The sequence below is a fragment of the Rhinopithecus roxellana genome, chromosome 4, assembly GCF_007565055.1.
Source record: "Rhinopithecus roxellana isolate Shanxi Qingling chromosome 4, ASM756505v1, whole genome shotgun sequence".
NCBI lineage: Eukaryota > Metazoa > Chordata > Mammalia > Primates > Cercopithecidae > Rhinopithecus > Rhinopithecus roxellana.
Window position 1 is genome coordinate 122,398,428 of NC_044552.1, and position 12,567 is coordinate 122,410,994.

Below are 12,567 nucleotides of genomic sequence, written 5' to 3' on the forward strand. Positions count from 1 at the left end.
GACTCATGCCTGTAATCCCAGCACTTTGGGAAGCCAAGGTGGGCAGGTTGCTTGAGCCCAGGAGTTAGAGACCAGACTGAGCAACATGGCTATACTCTGTCTCGGCAAAAAAAAAACCACAAAAATTAGCCAGATGTGGTGGTGTGTGCCTATAGGCCCAGCTACTCAGGAGGCTGAGGCAAGAGGATTGAGCCTGGGAGGTGCTGCAGTGAGTTATGATCACACCACTGCACTCCAGTCTGGGCTACAGAGTGAGACTATGCCTTAAACAAATAAATAAAAAGACAAAAAGACAAAACAACAGAAACAAGATAATAACCATGAAGATGCTCAAACTTCACAGATACAGATTTAACTGACCTTGACAGGGCCCTAATTTTGAAAACATTTCCAAGATGTTTCTAATGGGTAGTTGGTTGAGAACCACTGGGTTGAAACACCATCATAGGCAAATAAAATAAAAGAATTTCCTTTTCTGTAAGTCCTTAAAAAGGGCTCTATTCTTCTATCAGTACTGTTTATCAGAGAACATTAAGACTTCTACACTCTGTTTACCATCCCTTGTTTCCCAAACTCCATTTCATGCTCTAAACCACCAGCATAATCTGTCTTCTGCCTCTACACAGTACAAAATGTTACAAATGAATGGTTCATTGCTGAATTCAATGGCACACTTGAAACTCCCTCCTACTCTAGAGCATAAAGCACTGGGAACCTCTGATTCTTCAACTGCTCCCTTGCCATGTCCTATCCCTGGCTTCTGAGGAAGCTTTATTGAATTCTCTCCCCATCTCAAATACTTCTCTGTCTGTTCCTCAAATCAGAAGTTCTTAACTGAAACCCATGCCAGACCCTGAAAAGCTCAACAATAGGTTCCAGAGGTTAGGAACCCCCTGAAATTGCATACACACTAATCTGTATGTGTACCTGAGCAGGCCAATTGTTTTTTTCATATTACCAATGGGTTTAAGATTGCTAAAGGTTATAAACCACTGCCTGAAATCCTTTTCCTCTTTAAACTTTCCAGGCCTCAGTTGCTATCTATGAGCTTATGGCTGGCTCCTACATCAATCCTGACCTATCAGATATCTGAATCCATATTCCCAATCATCTATTAGGCATATCTATTAAAATCAACACATCCAAACAAAACTCATTAAGCACCTCAAAAAATCTTGCTCTATCTCCTTGTAATTTTGTGAATGGAGTGAGTCACAATTAACACTCGCTCACCTGAACCAGAAATTTCAGAATCATCCTTCATCTCTCATTCTTCTCCTCTGCTCAGTTAACTTTTAATCTAGCTTCTTTTCTGCATCCAAAGCAACAATGTTTTACTTTAGGCCAGCTCACATGTCATTATGGCTACAGGCTTTTAATGGAACTCTCTGCTTGCATTCTCCATGCTCTAATCCATCTACCAAATAGCTACCAGGATTATCTTCCTAATTGTCTCCCTATCTGAAGAAGCATCTCTTGGCTCTCTTAGAATGAAAAACAGAATCTCATCTGCTTGCCTTGGAATGCAGTGGACTTTCCACCCCCAATCTTCCTTATATAACCTAATCTTCCACTTCCAACACACCTTGACATTCTCAGCTTTACACCATTCCTCTTCCAGTAACACACCGTTTCCCGGTTTTATAGCTGCCTAAATTGTCCTTTAGGCACTCCTTCAACTAGGAAACTTTTACACATAATTGCATATTTCGTATGCAACTCACGTGAACCAAGCTCTGCGGGTAGACAATGGGAATATAGCTCAGAACAAAATGGTGAGGCAAGGAACCCTCATGGCAGTTGTATTTCAGTGGAAGAAAAAGACAACAATAGGTTGACAAAATAATCAAGAGAATGTGATCTGTGTTATAAAGGAAACGAGATAACGAAAGAGAAACTTCAGGAGGAATGATCCAGGGAAGGTCTTTCAACTTTCTTAAGAGATAAGAAATAATTCTTGGCTGAGTGCGGTGGCTCACACCTGTAACCCCAGCACTTTGGGAGGCCAAGGCGCACGCATCACGAGGTCAGGAATTCAAGACCAGCCCGACCAACATGGTGAAACCCATCTCTACTGAACACAAAAATTAGCCGGGCATGGTGGTGTGCGCCTGTAATCCCAGCTACCCTCCTGGGGCTTGAACTCGGCAGGCGGAGGTTGCAGTGAGCTGAGATCGCACCACAGCATTCTAGCATGGGTGACACAGTGTGACTCCGTCTCAAAAATAAATAAATAAATAAAATAAAGAATCTTAAAAAGAGATCTTAAAGGATAAGAAGGATAAGAAGTAGCCAGTCATATGAAACACCGGGAGAAGAGCAACCCTGCAGAGGGCACAGTAAATGAATGGTACTGTTGGTGTTATAAGTGCTTACTGAACTTGCAGACACCAAGTTCCTTGAAGATAACCGTTTAATTTAAATATGTGTCTTTAGAACTTGGCTCAATTGCTGGCATTTGGTCCTAAACTCAATAAAAACTTGATGAATTAAATGAATACCTTAAGAACAACTGAGAAAATGGTTTGTGGGGTTGGGGGCAGGTAAGTGTAAAGAGTAGGTATCTTTCACTACAGCAGTAAGAATCTGAGTAGCCTCAACCAACTCAAGTTCTCCAACAGTATCCTATTCTTACCTTATTTCACTTTCTGGTATGTTATACTTAGTGCTTCTACACTTAACAAGTTACTAATCATTTTAGGCCAGACCCCCAAATCCTGAAGAGCAACTGTGTTCCAGGAGCTTTTACAAATACAAAATAAATTTCAGATGTAAGAAAAGAATTACTTTAATTGAAACATACCTACTGACCTTCAGCATTTTTTATATTCCCTTTTCTCATCCTCTGAAAGTTACTATCTCCTTTACTTCATCCCCAAGGATTCTAACTCACCCATGTTCTAGAGCCTATAGGAAATTCCACTACAGCTGCTCATCAGAGAATGTCACTTCCAGGATATCAACCATTCAGTTAAACAAGGTGTGATGATAAAGCCATTTTTCCTCTATTCCAAAGAGAGAGCAAAAGTATATAACCAAGACAAACAAATTCGGAATATGGTTTCAGGCATTTGAAACTCAGTTCTAATTTTAAGAGGCCAAAACCAAAGGCCTAGAAAGAATAAATCGAGAGGCACATATTCTAAATGTACAGACAAATTAAATAATTATCCAAGTTGTTTTGTACTGCGCACTGAAGTGGAAGTTTCAAGATTACTGGTCACAGCCAAGGAGTAGTGTTGAATTTCTTAAAATTAAAAAAAAAAAAAGCTGTCAGCCAAAGGCTTTCTCTGCTATCCTGGGACCTACAGATTCCATTAGCAACATAGCTTTTAATCTGTTGAGCCACTCAGCATCCCTTACTGAAGGCCTCCCCCCACCACCTCCCTACAAAAGAAGAGTAAAGAATAGAGTACCTTTAAGATTAGCACGCTAATTTCTGTTGAGGAAGGTCTAATGAATTAGTCATTGTGCCTTCAATATGGTTGTTTGTGATCCCTGCAACCACCCTAATCTGTAACTAGCAAAGATCCTGGAATGTGGTCAACCCACAAGCAATTCAAGTATGCTCATTACAACTTTCCTAGGTTGTACATGCACACAAGTCACTGGAAATGCCCAAGGAACACACTGCAGCCATAAGTAGGTGAGAGGAAAAACACTTGCGGCTCACCAGAAGTATCTGACAAATTAAAAAGGATGGGGTGGTTCTTGTTCCACAAAAGCTTCAAGTTTGTTAACTGAGTTTCAAACAGTAACAGGCTCTATAAATGCTGTTCACAGTCATAAATCAAATCTCCATCTTCATATTTGCACTTTTGGGTTACACATTGACTTTATTATGTTCATATCTGAAAGACAGCAACATCTGTCCCATTGACTTTATTATGTTCATATCTAAAAGACAGCAACATCTGTCCCTGAAAAAGAGTGTGACAGAAAGAACACTAGGTGGTCGGGTGCAGAGGCTCACGCCTGTAATTCCAACATTGCGAGGCTGAGGCGGAGGGACCACCTGAGGTCAGAAGTTCAAGACCAGCCTGGTCAATGTGCTAAAACCCCATCTCTACAAAAAATACAAAAAAAAAAAAAAAAAAAAAAAAAAATGGCCAGGTGTGGTGGTGTGTGCCTGTAATCCCAACTACTCAGGAGGCTGAGGCAGGAGAATCGCTTGAACCCAGAAGATGGAGGTTGCATTACTGCACTCCAGCCTGGGCAACAGAGCAAGACTCCATCTCCAAAACAGACAAAACAACAAAAACAAAAACAAAAGAAAGAAAGAACATTAGAGAAATATTAACAATGTGTTAGACAGAATTTTGTCTCAAAACAGGCAAGTTTTATTGTGGACTACAGTACTGATAACCTTGGCAACTTGTTTTCCTAAAAATGTCCTAACACAGGCCAGACATGGTGGCTTGTGCCCATTGGCCATAATCCCAGTACTCTGGGAGGCCAAGACAGGCAGATCACTGAGGCCAGAAGTTCGAGGCCAGCCTGGTCAATGTGGGGAAACACCACCTCTACTAAAAATATAAAAATTAGCGAGGCGTGGTGGCGCATGCCTGTAATCCCAGCTACTTGGGTGGCTGAGGCACAAGAATCACTTGGATCTGGGAAGTGGAAGTTGCAATGAGGTGAGACGCCACCACTGCACTCCAGTCTGGGTGACAGAGTGAGAGTCTGTCTCAAATGAAAAAAAATTTCCCAGCACAGTCCTCAGGGTATCTAAAACTAAAGGAAATATATATTTCTATCTATTTGGTGCAACAGTCATGATCATTTCCTCTCTTAAACAGGAAAACAAAAGTCACACCTCTAAATACAAGCATATTTGCCAACCTCCTTAGTGTGTGGAAGCTTATAAAAACCAGCTGAAACAAATAAAACCAGCACAACATGGAAGAAGGAATTATAACACTTTACCCTGTACATTTAAAGCAAAATATGCTTTTAATAATATATTTTATATAAACCTCTATAGTATATATTTTATAAAAATAGATTTCAACTAAAAAATCAAGACCTGGATATTAGCCAGAATAGGAAAGAACAGTCTGCAATTCACTTTGTTTAGGCAGACACATTTATTTTTAGTCAGCAGTTTCCAATGTCCACACAACTGAACTAAAACATTTGGTCTTCACTTTTTAAAGTTAGTTATTTCAGCAGCAGCCTAAACAAAACTATAATTATCAAATTATTTTCCTGATTAGGTAGCTTCAGTATTTGTTTTTAGCCTTACCATAAACAAACAATTTTGCAATCCTACAAAGTCATTCTTGAGCCACTTGAATTACTGCAGCAGAGCAGCAATTTTAGCTACCACTAAAATTACAAAAAAAGCTACTATTAGAACATTTATAGTGGCACAGAAAGCTCACAATACATGGCTTTACACTGATACTAACAAGTTTCAAATTTACCATCAACTAAGATTATACAAGTAAAAAATGGTGCCTTCTAAAGAAAGCCTAATTCTGTTAAATGAAACCATTGGGGTCTATTCCTTTTATTCAGAAGTATCATACAGCTAAACAAGTCAAGTCCACAGGGAAACAGTATTTCAATAGCTGCAACACGGTGCCAGCCCAGGCTTTGTTGGCCTTCCTTTTCCAAGAAACAGAGATGCCTCTCTTTACTTAGTCCATCTGCCATCGGTGATAACCAGATGCCTGTGTGACAATTCAAAACTTAAAAAAAGTACTTCCCCCTCCTAAAGCCTAATAGCAAAGATGAGTCCAATAGTCAGTGATCAGAAATAAAAAGAATTTCAATGCTCTAGTAGAAAGCCTCTCAACCAAAGAAACAAAGCATCCAAGTGGTCCAACAGTTCACCTTTAATATACTATCCAGTGCCACTGCTACTAGCACCTGCTAACACTTTTTTAAGCTTTTAACTAAAGTTCTAAGTGCTTTACGCTTAATTCTCACAGCAACCCTGTACGGTAGTAGTAGTACTAACCCCCTAGTACAGAAGAGGAAACTGGGCCTCAGGGCAGTGAGAAAGCTATTTAATATTTAAGGCCATGCCATTAATTAAAAGCTCAGCCATGATGCTGAACACAGGCAGCCTGCACCCAGAGTCCGTACTCTTTAAGTGTTGTACCAACCCCAATCTCAAGGAAAAGTAAGTGATTCTAATCAAAACTCGTCTCACAATGAAAATACTTGCAATTTATCAGGAACACCTGATTATTTGGAACCATTTTATTAATAGTAACAAACTTTTTTACTGCTTTTAAGACTTAAGTCCTATCTAGTAAGTTAAAAAACAAAAACATACCGTGGGCCAATGTCTACATACAGATGTCTATCTTGTGCTAAGTGCAATTCAATGCTGAAGTCATCCACGTATGTCCTAAGAAAACTCTGTCCTTAAAACCAGTTCAAAAATCTGGTTTTCAGTATTTTTTTATTAATGGATGGTAAAAGTAACCAACAGCCAATCTTCTGTGCTGTACTTTTTGGTGAAATGTTAAACAGTTTCATTATTGACTCCCACATAAAGGCACATCTGAACTGCCCCAGAAATCACCCTATTGAGGTTTTTTTTTTTTTTTTTTTTTTTTTTAACATTTAATGGGATCCATAGCAGCATGCTTCAACCCACAAAACCAGCCATTTAAACCAAATTCTCAACTTTATCCCCCTTTAGTCACAGATGAGTAGAATTTCTGACGTGACCTGATTCCTTTCCACTAAAGACACACTTCCGGAATCTTGCTTTTTCGCAACTATACAAACACACAAACTCCATCTGTCTTCTAAAGAAAAAGACTGACTGGTTAATAATACAAAAATCAAATCTGTCTACGTAGCCGGGAAAAACCTTAGATATGTATACTGTCTCTCATCCTTTTGAAATTTCCCAAAGTGGTAGCCACGTGACAAGAGCAAACATCGTGTCTACTCAAGTGAAGGTAGTCCATCATTATCTTTATTGTTTGAATTGGTTAGAAGAAGGCTCTAATCATACTTGAGAAAGTGTCATTGCTTATAATTTGCATGCCCACAGCCAGAATACAAAGTTGAAATTTTAGGCATCAAGAATTAGGTTTCAAAAAGGTTCCCTTCATCCACTAGCTAAGCTCTTGAAGTGAAATAAACAAACATGTATCTCCTTCTATTAACAAGGTAATCTTCAAAATACACACACAGGGCAGGAACATACAATATGATGGCAACTCATACTCCTGATCCTCAAGAAACTTCTAATTTAGCAGGTATGATGAAGTCCATTCACCAATAACGACAGTACCAGGCAGTATGTAATAAAGAATTTAAAATTCATATCTGTGTGTGTCACGTTTTGTTACACACATAGGACATTTCTGTGCTATCTACAAGTGCACAAAAAGCACCTGAAGGGAAATATCTCTTTCATCCAGCTTTGCACACCTGACACGACACCAGGCATACAGAAGGTGCAACAAAATGGATGTAAGTTTCAGGGAATCGTTATTAGTTCGAATGTCACAATACGGCTAAAATCTGAAAACACCAGAGATTTTAACTCAGAGACAATGTGGAAACATTCTACTATAAATTCCTCAAAAAATCAGCTGCAACGTCTGTATTTTATAGCAATAATTTCATCACATGGTCTATGATGAAACAGAAGGAAATCAATCACTTAGGTTATTACTGGTCCCCTTCATCTGAAACCAGTCCTCATGTTCACTCAACTAGATTATACAATATTTTCTGATTTTTAAATAATGTGCCACGTCCATGAGAAGAACTAACTCTCTCCAAAAACATTCAGCTATACGTTTCATAAGTATTTGTTCTACTTCATAGCAAATTCTGCATTCTATATATGTTCATCCACAAAAATGTTGATGTGACAATTTTCTATGTTAAGAATAACTTGGGGAAATCAGTATAAGTAGTTCCCTCAAATTTGGCAGAATATAATTTCAGTCAAGATTGATTTTAAGAATAATTTTTTTAGAATAAGAATCATGAAAATCTAAGGTTCAATTTAAAACACACAACAGGCTCTGCAATACTTTTTTTAAAAGTGACTGTCTACAATTACTGTATTACCATTTGGACTTCTAATGTCTTTCATTCTGTTAAGTTCAAAAATTTTAATATACCTTATTTTAGTATAAGCTCTTGAGTTTCAGCACAGGCTCTTAACCTGTTGTATTCACAACCAACAGTTATTCAGAATGAATACAGAACATCCAACAAGACAACTCCAATTTTCCAAATAAAGAGGAGGGGTACAGAAGGAAAATGCAACAGATAAAATCCCATTAATGAAACGCATATGCAGGCGAAAGACACGTTGAAAATGCCATAAGAAACAGAAATGATACAGCATAAAAAATCATTTTTGATTGGGACATGATTAAGAAGAGAGAGTAACTAAACCACCACCAAAGTTGGGACTATTGGGGCATAGGAGGGCAGGGAAAGCAGACACTGGATTGCTCATAAAGGTGGAAGCTAGGGCTTGACCCTCACTCAAACAATGAAGAGACAGACAACGGCAAACAAGGTCTAGGTCAAGTGAGTCTGATGGCAGCCCTAAGGTTGAGGGACACTTTGTCAAGTCTCATATGCACAAAGATAATCCCAGGACTCAACATCCACAGCCTCAAGTATGGTTATCCCAGCATATCTTTCATAGAACTGCTACAAAGATTAAGCAACAGTCTTTGATTCATTAATCTATCTTTTTCTTCTTAGAGTCTTAAAATGCAACTTAAGTTTCCCAGTGTTCACACTTTCCATCCTGTCCAATTCTTTACACATGAATGAAATTCCTTTAACAGACACTGGACCTCAATTCCATATTAAAAGCTTAAGATGAAAACGCCTGAGTTAAAACTATATTCTGGCTAGCCCTCATTCAGGAATAAGCCAACCCAATCAAGGGCACACAGCAGTAGGTCACTAGTTTCTTTTTTTTTATTTTTTATTATTATACTTTAAGTTCTAGGGTACATGTGCATAACGTGCAGGTTTGTTACATATGTATACTTGAGGTCACTAGTTTCTGATACTGATTTTGAGGGCAGAGGGTACGTAAAGAGGAGGCTGGGGAAAGGATGACACCTTTTTGCTTAAGAGAAGTCAGGTTTAACAAAAGGGGTGGGGGACAAACAGAAGCTGTGGTTGACCTAATTGCTCCTATGATTTATCAATTTTACTTTCATCTTTAATCTTCAACTTTACATAAAGAACTCTATATGTATATGTGGCCTTTTCATTGTGCTACAGGAAAACCTCATTTACTCACCTAAAATGATTTTGAAAAGTATAAAACCATTAAGCAGCTTGTGATGTAAGACTAAAGAGATAACATAAACTGGTATTTTACTGGGCATACCAAACTGTGAATAAGCCTTTCAGCCAGATAGTGTTAACAGTCACTTCTCAATTGGAATGAACTGCCATTTTCTCAAAGAGACTGCGAAATTATGTCAGGATGGCTGAATCTTCTTATATGTCTCCTTTTAAATTTTCCCAGAGAATCCACATTGCTTACACACACACACACACACACACACACACACACACACACACACCACCAAGCTTACTCCCTTTTCTTGAGTCACAGTTTTAAGGCACTGTTCTAAACCCTACATACGGAAGCTCATGCACTTACTGCCAGTGTCGCTTTGGAACTGCAGGTGACAGATGCAGTCAGAGAGCTCACAGATGTGGACTGACTGCAGTTTGAGTCTTATTGCAGTGAGCACATTGACAGAGCCTGCAGATGCACATCTCGGCAGGAGAGATTTTCTTTTTAAGCCCTCATGCCCTATTAGATTTACTTTTAGGGCTTTTATTGGCTATTTTTATCACTTATCCCGACTCTCATCCCTGCTTAGCCCTACCCACAATTCATTTTCTGTTCTTCAGTTCTAGATCCTTCTCCATCAATCCTAATTTTGGTCAAAAATAATAATAAAATAAAGCGGGGCTGCCGGCATTGCCAGAACCAGAAACCCACGAAGCCGCTTTTGGAGAGCTACTAGAGAGGCCGCTGGAAGTTTTCTGAGAAGCAACGGACCCCTAGCATCTTTGCACGGTCCCTCTTCCCCTGGGTGATGACTCCAGAGACTTATGAGAAATCTCCCCTCCCTGTCTTTCCCAGTGGTGGCTTAAACGAAACATAAACCCTCTTTTTTTTATCCTACACTAGGTTCGATAACGCTCCCAGGTACGGACGCCCCACCCCCAACCCGTTATCCCTAACAAGATCGTGAAATATCGCCCGGTCCTTTTCAGAACTGAGCCCTCCCTCGGCCACCCGGTTTCCCCCACCTCAGCGGCTGCCCTCCAGTCGCCCGCCCCCAACACATCCCACCCCAAGTCTGGCCCGGGCTCCGCACATGCCCACCCCGCGCCCAAGACGCCCCGCACCCGGTGCTCAGGCCGCTCAGCCGCCCGCGCTCCCCGCGTCCAGGGTCGTCTAGGGGGTTACCGTGGGAAGAGGGAGCGGTGGCTGAGGACGCGGCGGCAGCGCTGCTGCCGGTTGCGTCGGAGGCGAAGGAGAAGCTGGAGGACAAGGATGAGGATGAGACGGGCGCGCTCCCCAGTCTCCATGGAACTCCCGCCCCGGCCCGTTGCTAGGAGCCCCCGAGGCTCGGACTCCGTCTTCCTTGCTTTGTTGTTCCGGGTGCGAGGCGGCCGCTGCTTCCCCGCGACAATAAATAGACTAGACGCTAGGTAGCATAGAGACAGCGCGCGTGGGCTAGAGCGCCGCCGGACAGGGCGCTCCTGGGTGCCTCGCTAGCCACTCATTTCCGGCTCTCATTGGTCCCGTCACTTTCCCCGTCCCCCGCCCCCACCCTTCTTTCCTCCTTCCTGGTCCCCAAATCAGGCCCCTCCTGCCCACCGCGCTGGGCGCGGCGTGGGGTGAGAGGTGGGATGGGGGCGGTGCTAATGGGCATCGGACTAGACTTTTTTGTTTAAGAACCGCTTGAAAGGGTTCTGAAAACACCATGAATCCCTTGTATATCTTTAGTTGATATCTAAACATGTGTAGTAATTTCTGGCATACAACCGAGTATTTAGGTGGACTTTTTTTTGTCAAAAACGTAGAACTTTATCATTAGCGCATTAAATTTATACAAAAGGTTCTCCCCACCCCCCCGTTATATAATTGGTAAAGCTAGTCCTTACCGACGAGACTTGTCTTCTGCCTGAAAAAAGTCCTTCGCTTTTTCAGTCAAAATGAACCCGTTAATTTATGATGCCGCGATAAATTCCCCTAGTGAGATTCCTCACTAGGCGAACTGGAATCCTGGTCTTAGAGCGACAGGGGATGACAGATGACAGACAGAGGGAAGGAAACGGGGAGAGATGGAGGCACAATGTGTGGCGAGACGGAGGGATAACGCAGGAGCGTATGCCACTTCTGTCGCCTGTTCCTTCCACATTCCTTACTCTACGTGGGTTTGCGGTCGGGACTGTCCCTCGGGAACCGAGAGGCGGATCCAGGAAGGATGGGAGGTGGGAGAGGGCGGATGCTGGCGAGGACTCAGGCCGCCCGGGGTAGGAGGACGTCTAGGAACGGAGACCCTCCGCGGCTCTGCGCCCAGGTAGCGCTGCAGGGGCCGGGGGACCCCGGGGGCGCACACTGGCCCGTTTGAACCGTCGCGCTGGGGCCCGAGTGCATCCACGGGGTCCCTCGGGGTTGGCCTGAGAGGCGCTGTCCGCGGGAGCGAAAATCGCGTAACGGCCCTGAGAGGTCCACGCCACGCCGCGCGGAAGCCCCTGGCTCCCAGCCCCACGCTTCCCACTCTCAGGCCGGCATCGGCCTCTCCACCAGAGCTCGGCTGCAGTCAGAAGCCTCTGGCGTTAGTTGAGGTCAATGGCAGCCCTGATTTAATTATTAAAAGACCACGCCGAGCCGGGTTCATGGGTACCTGGCCTCTGATTGGTGGGAATCAGATGAAAAAATGAAAATGCCACTGCCTTTTTAAAAGAGAAGACGTGGGCTGAATTCTTGGGGTTTTGGCAGTAGGCAACCATTTGGGTATTTTATTATTTACAAGATCTCCAAGGGTGCCTCTTGATTTTTTGCTTTCCCCTCTGAGTGTTCAGAAACATCTGAGCATTTGAAAGCTCTGTAGAATGATGGAGTTTGTTTTCATTTCTGTACTACTTTATTTTTCAAGGGATAGTAATTATAGTTGGGTCAGGTTTAATGAAGAAAGTGAACAAGAGGCTGGGTTAGAAAGTAATGGCTGTGTGGTGGTGGGGAGAGGACTTTTAGGAGGTAACGTCTCAGCCAATTTCTAAAAGGGATGGGAGTGAGAAGGATGTATATAAAGTGTTCCAGGCAGAGGGAACAAGATATGCTGAGTACTTGCTGTGCTGGGGTATTAGTGTGGCTAGGGCATCAGGAAACAGAGCAACGGAAGAATGATATCCATTTAAATTGGAGGGAAATCAAGGTCTTGAACTTTCAGTGCCTTGTAGACCGTGGAAGGAGTTTGGACTTTCTTCCAAGTGCTAGGGAAAGTGGGGTTTTAGGCTGGACAGTAACATGATTTACCAAGGAAACGGCAGGGGAAACTGTGTATTCCAGCGGCTACT

General features: G+C 42.2%; 1 protein-coding gene across 2 annotated transcripts in view; it reads right to left on the reverse strand.

The window, feature by feature from the left end:
• Window positions 1–11,709, reverse strand: part of TBPL1 (TATA-box binding protein like 1) — a 35,600-nt gene extending 23,891 nt beyond the window's left edge. Inside the window, exons 1-2 of one of the 2 annotated variants that reach the window (XM_010383468.2) lie at window positions 11,149–11,709; window positions 10,051–10,055 (exon numbers count right to left, since the gene is read on the reverse strand). The gene's annotated coding sequence lies outside the window, so the exon portion shown is untranslated. Of the gene's footprint in view, window positions 1–10,050; window positions 10,056–10,447; window positions 10,689–11,148 lie in introns of those variants that run through there. The other variant, XM_010383467.2, reaches the window with a different exon arrangement.
• Between the last annotated feature and the right edge of the window lie 858 nt (window positions 11,710–12,567).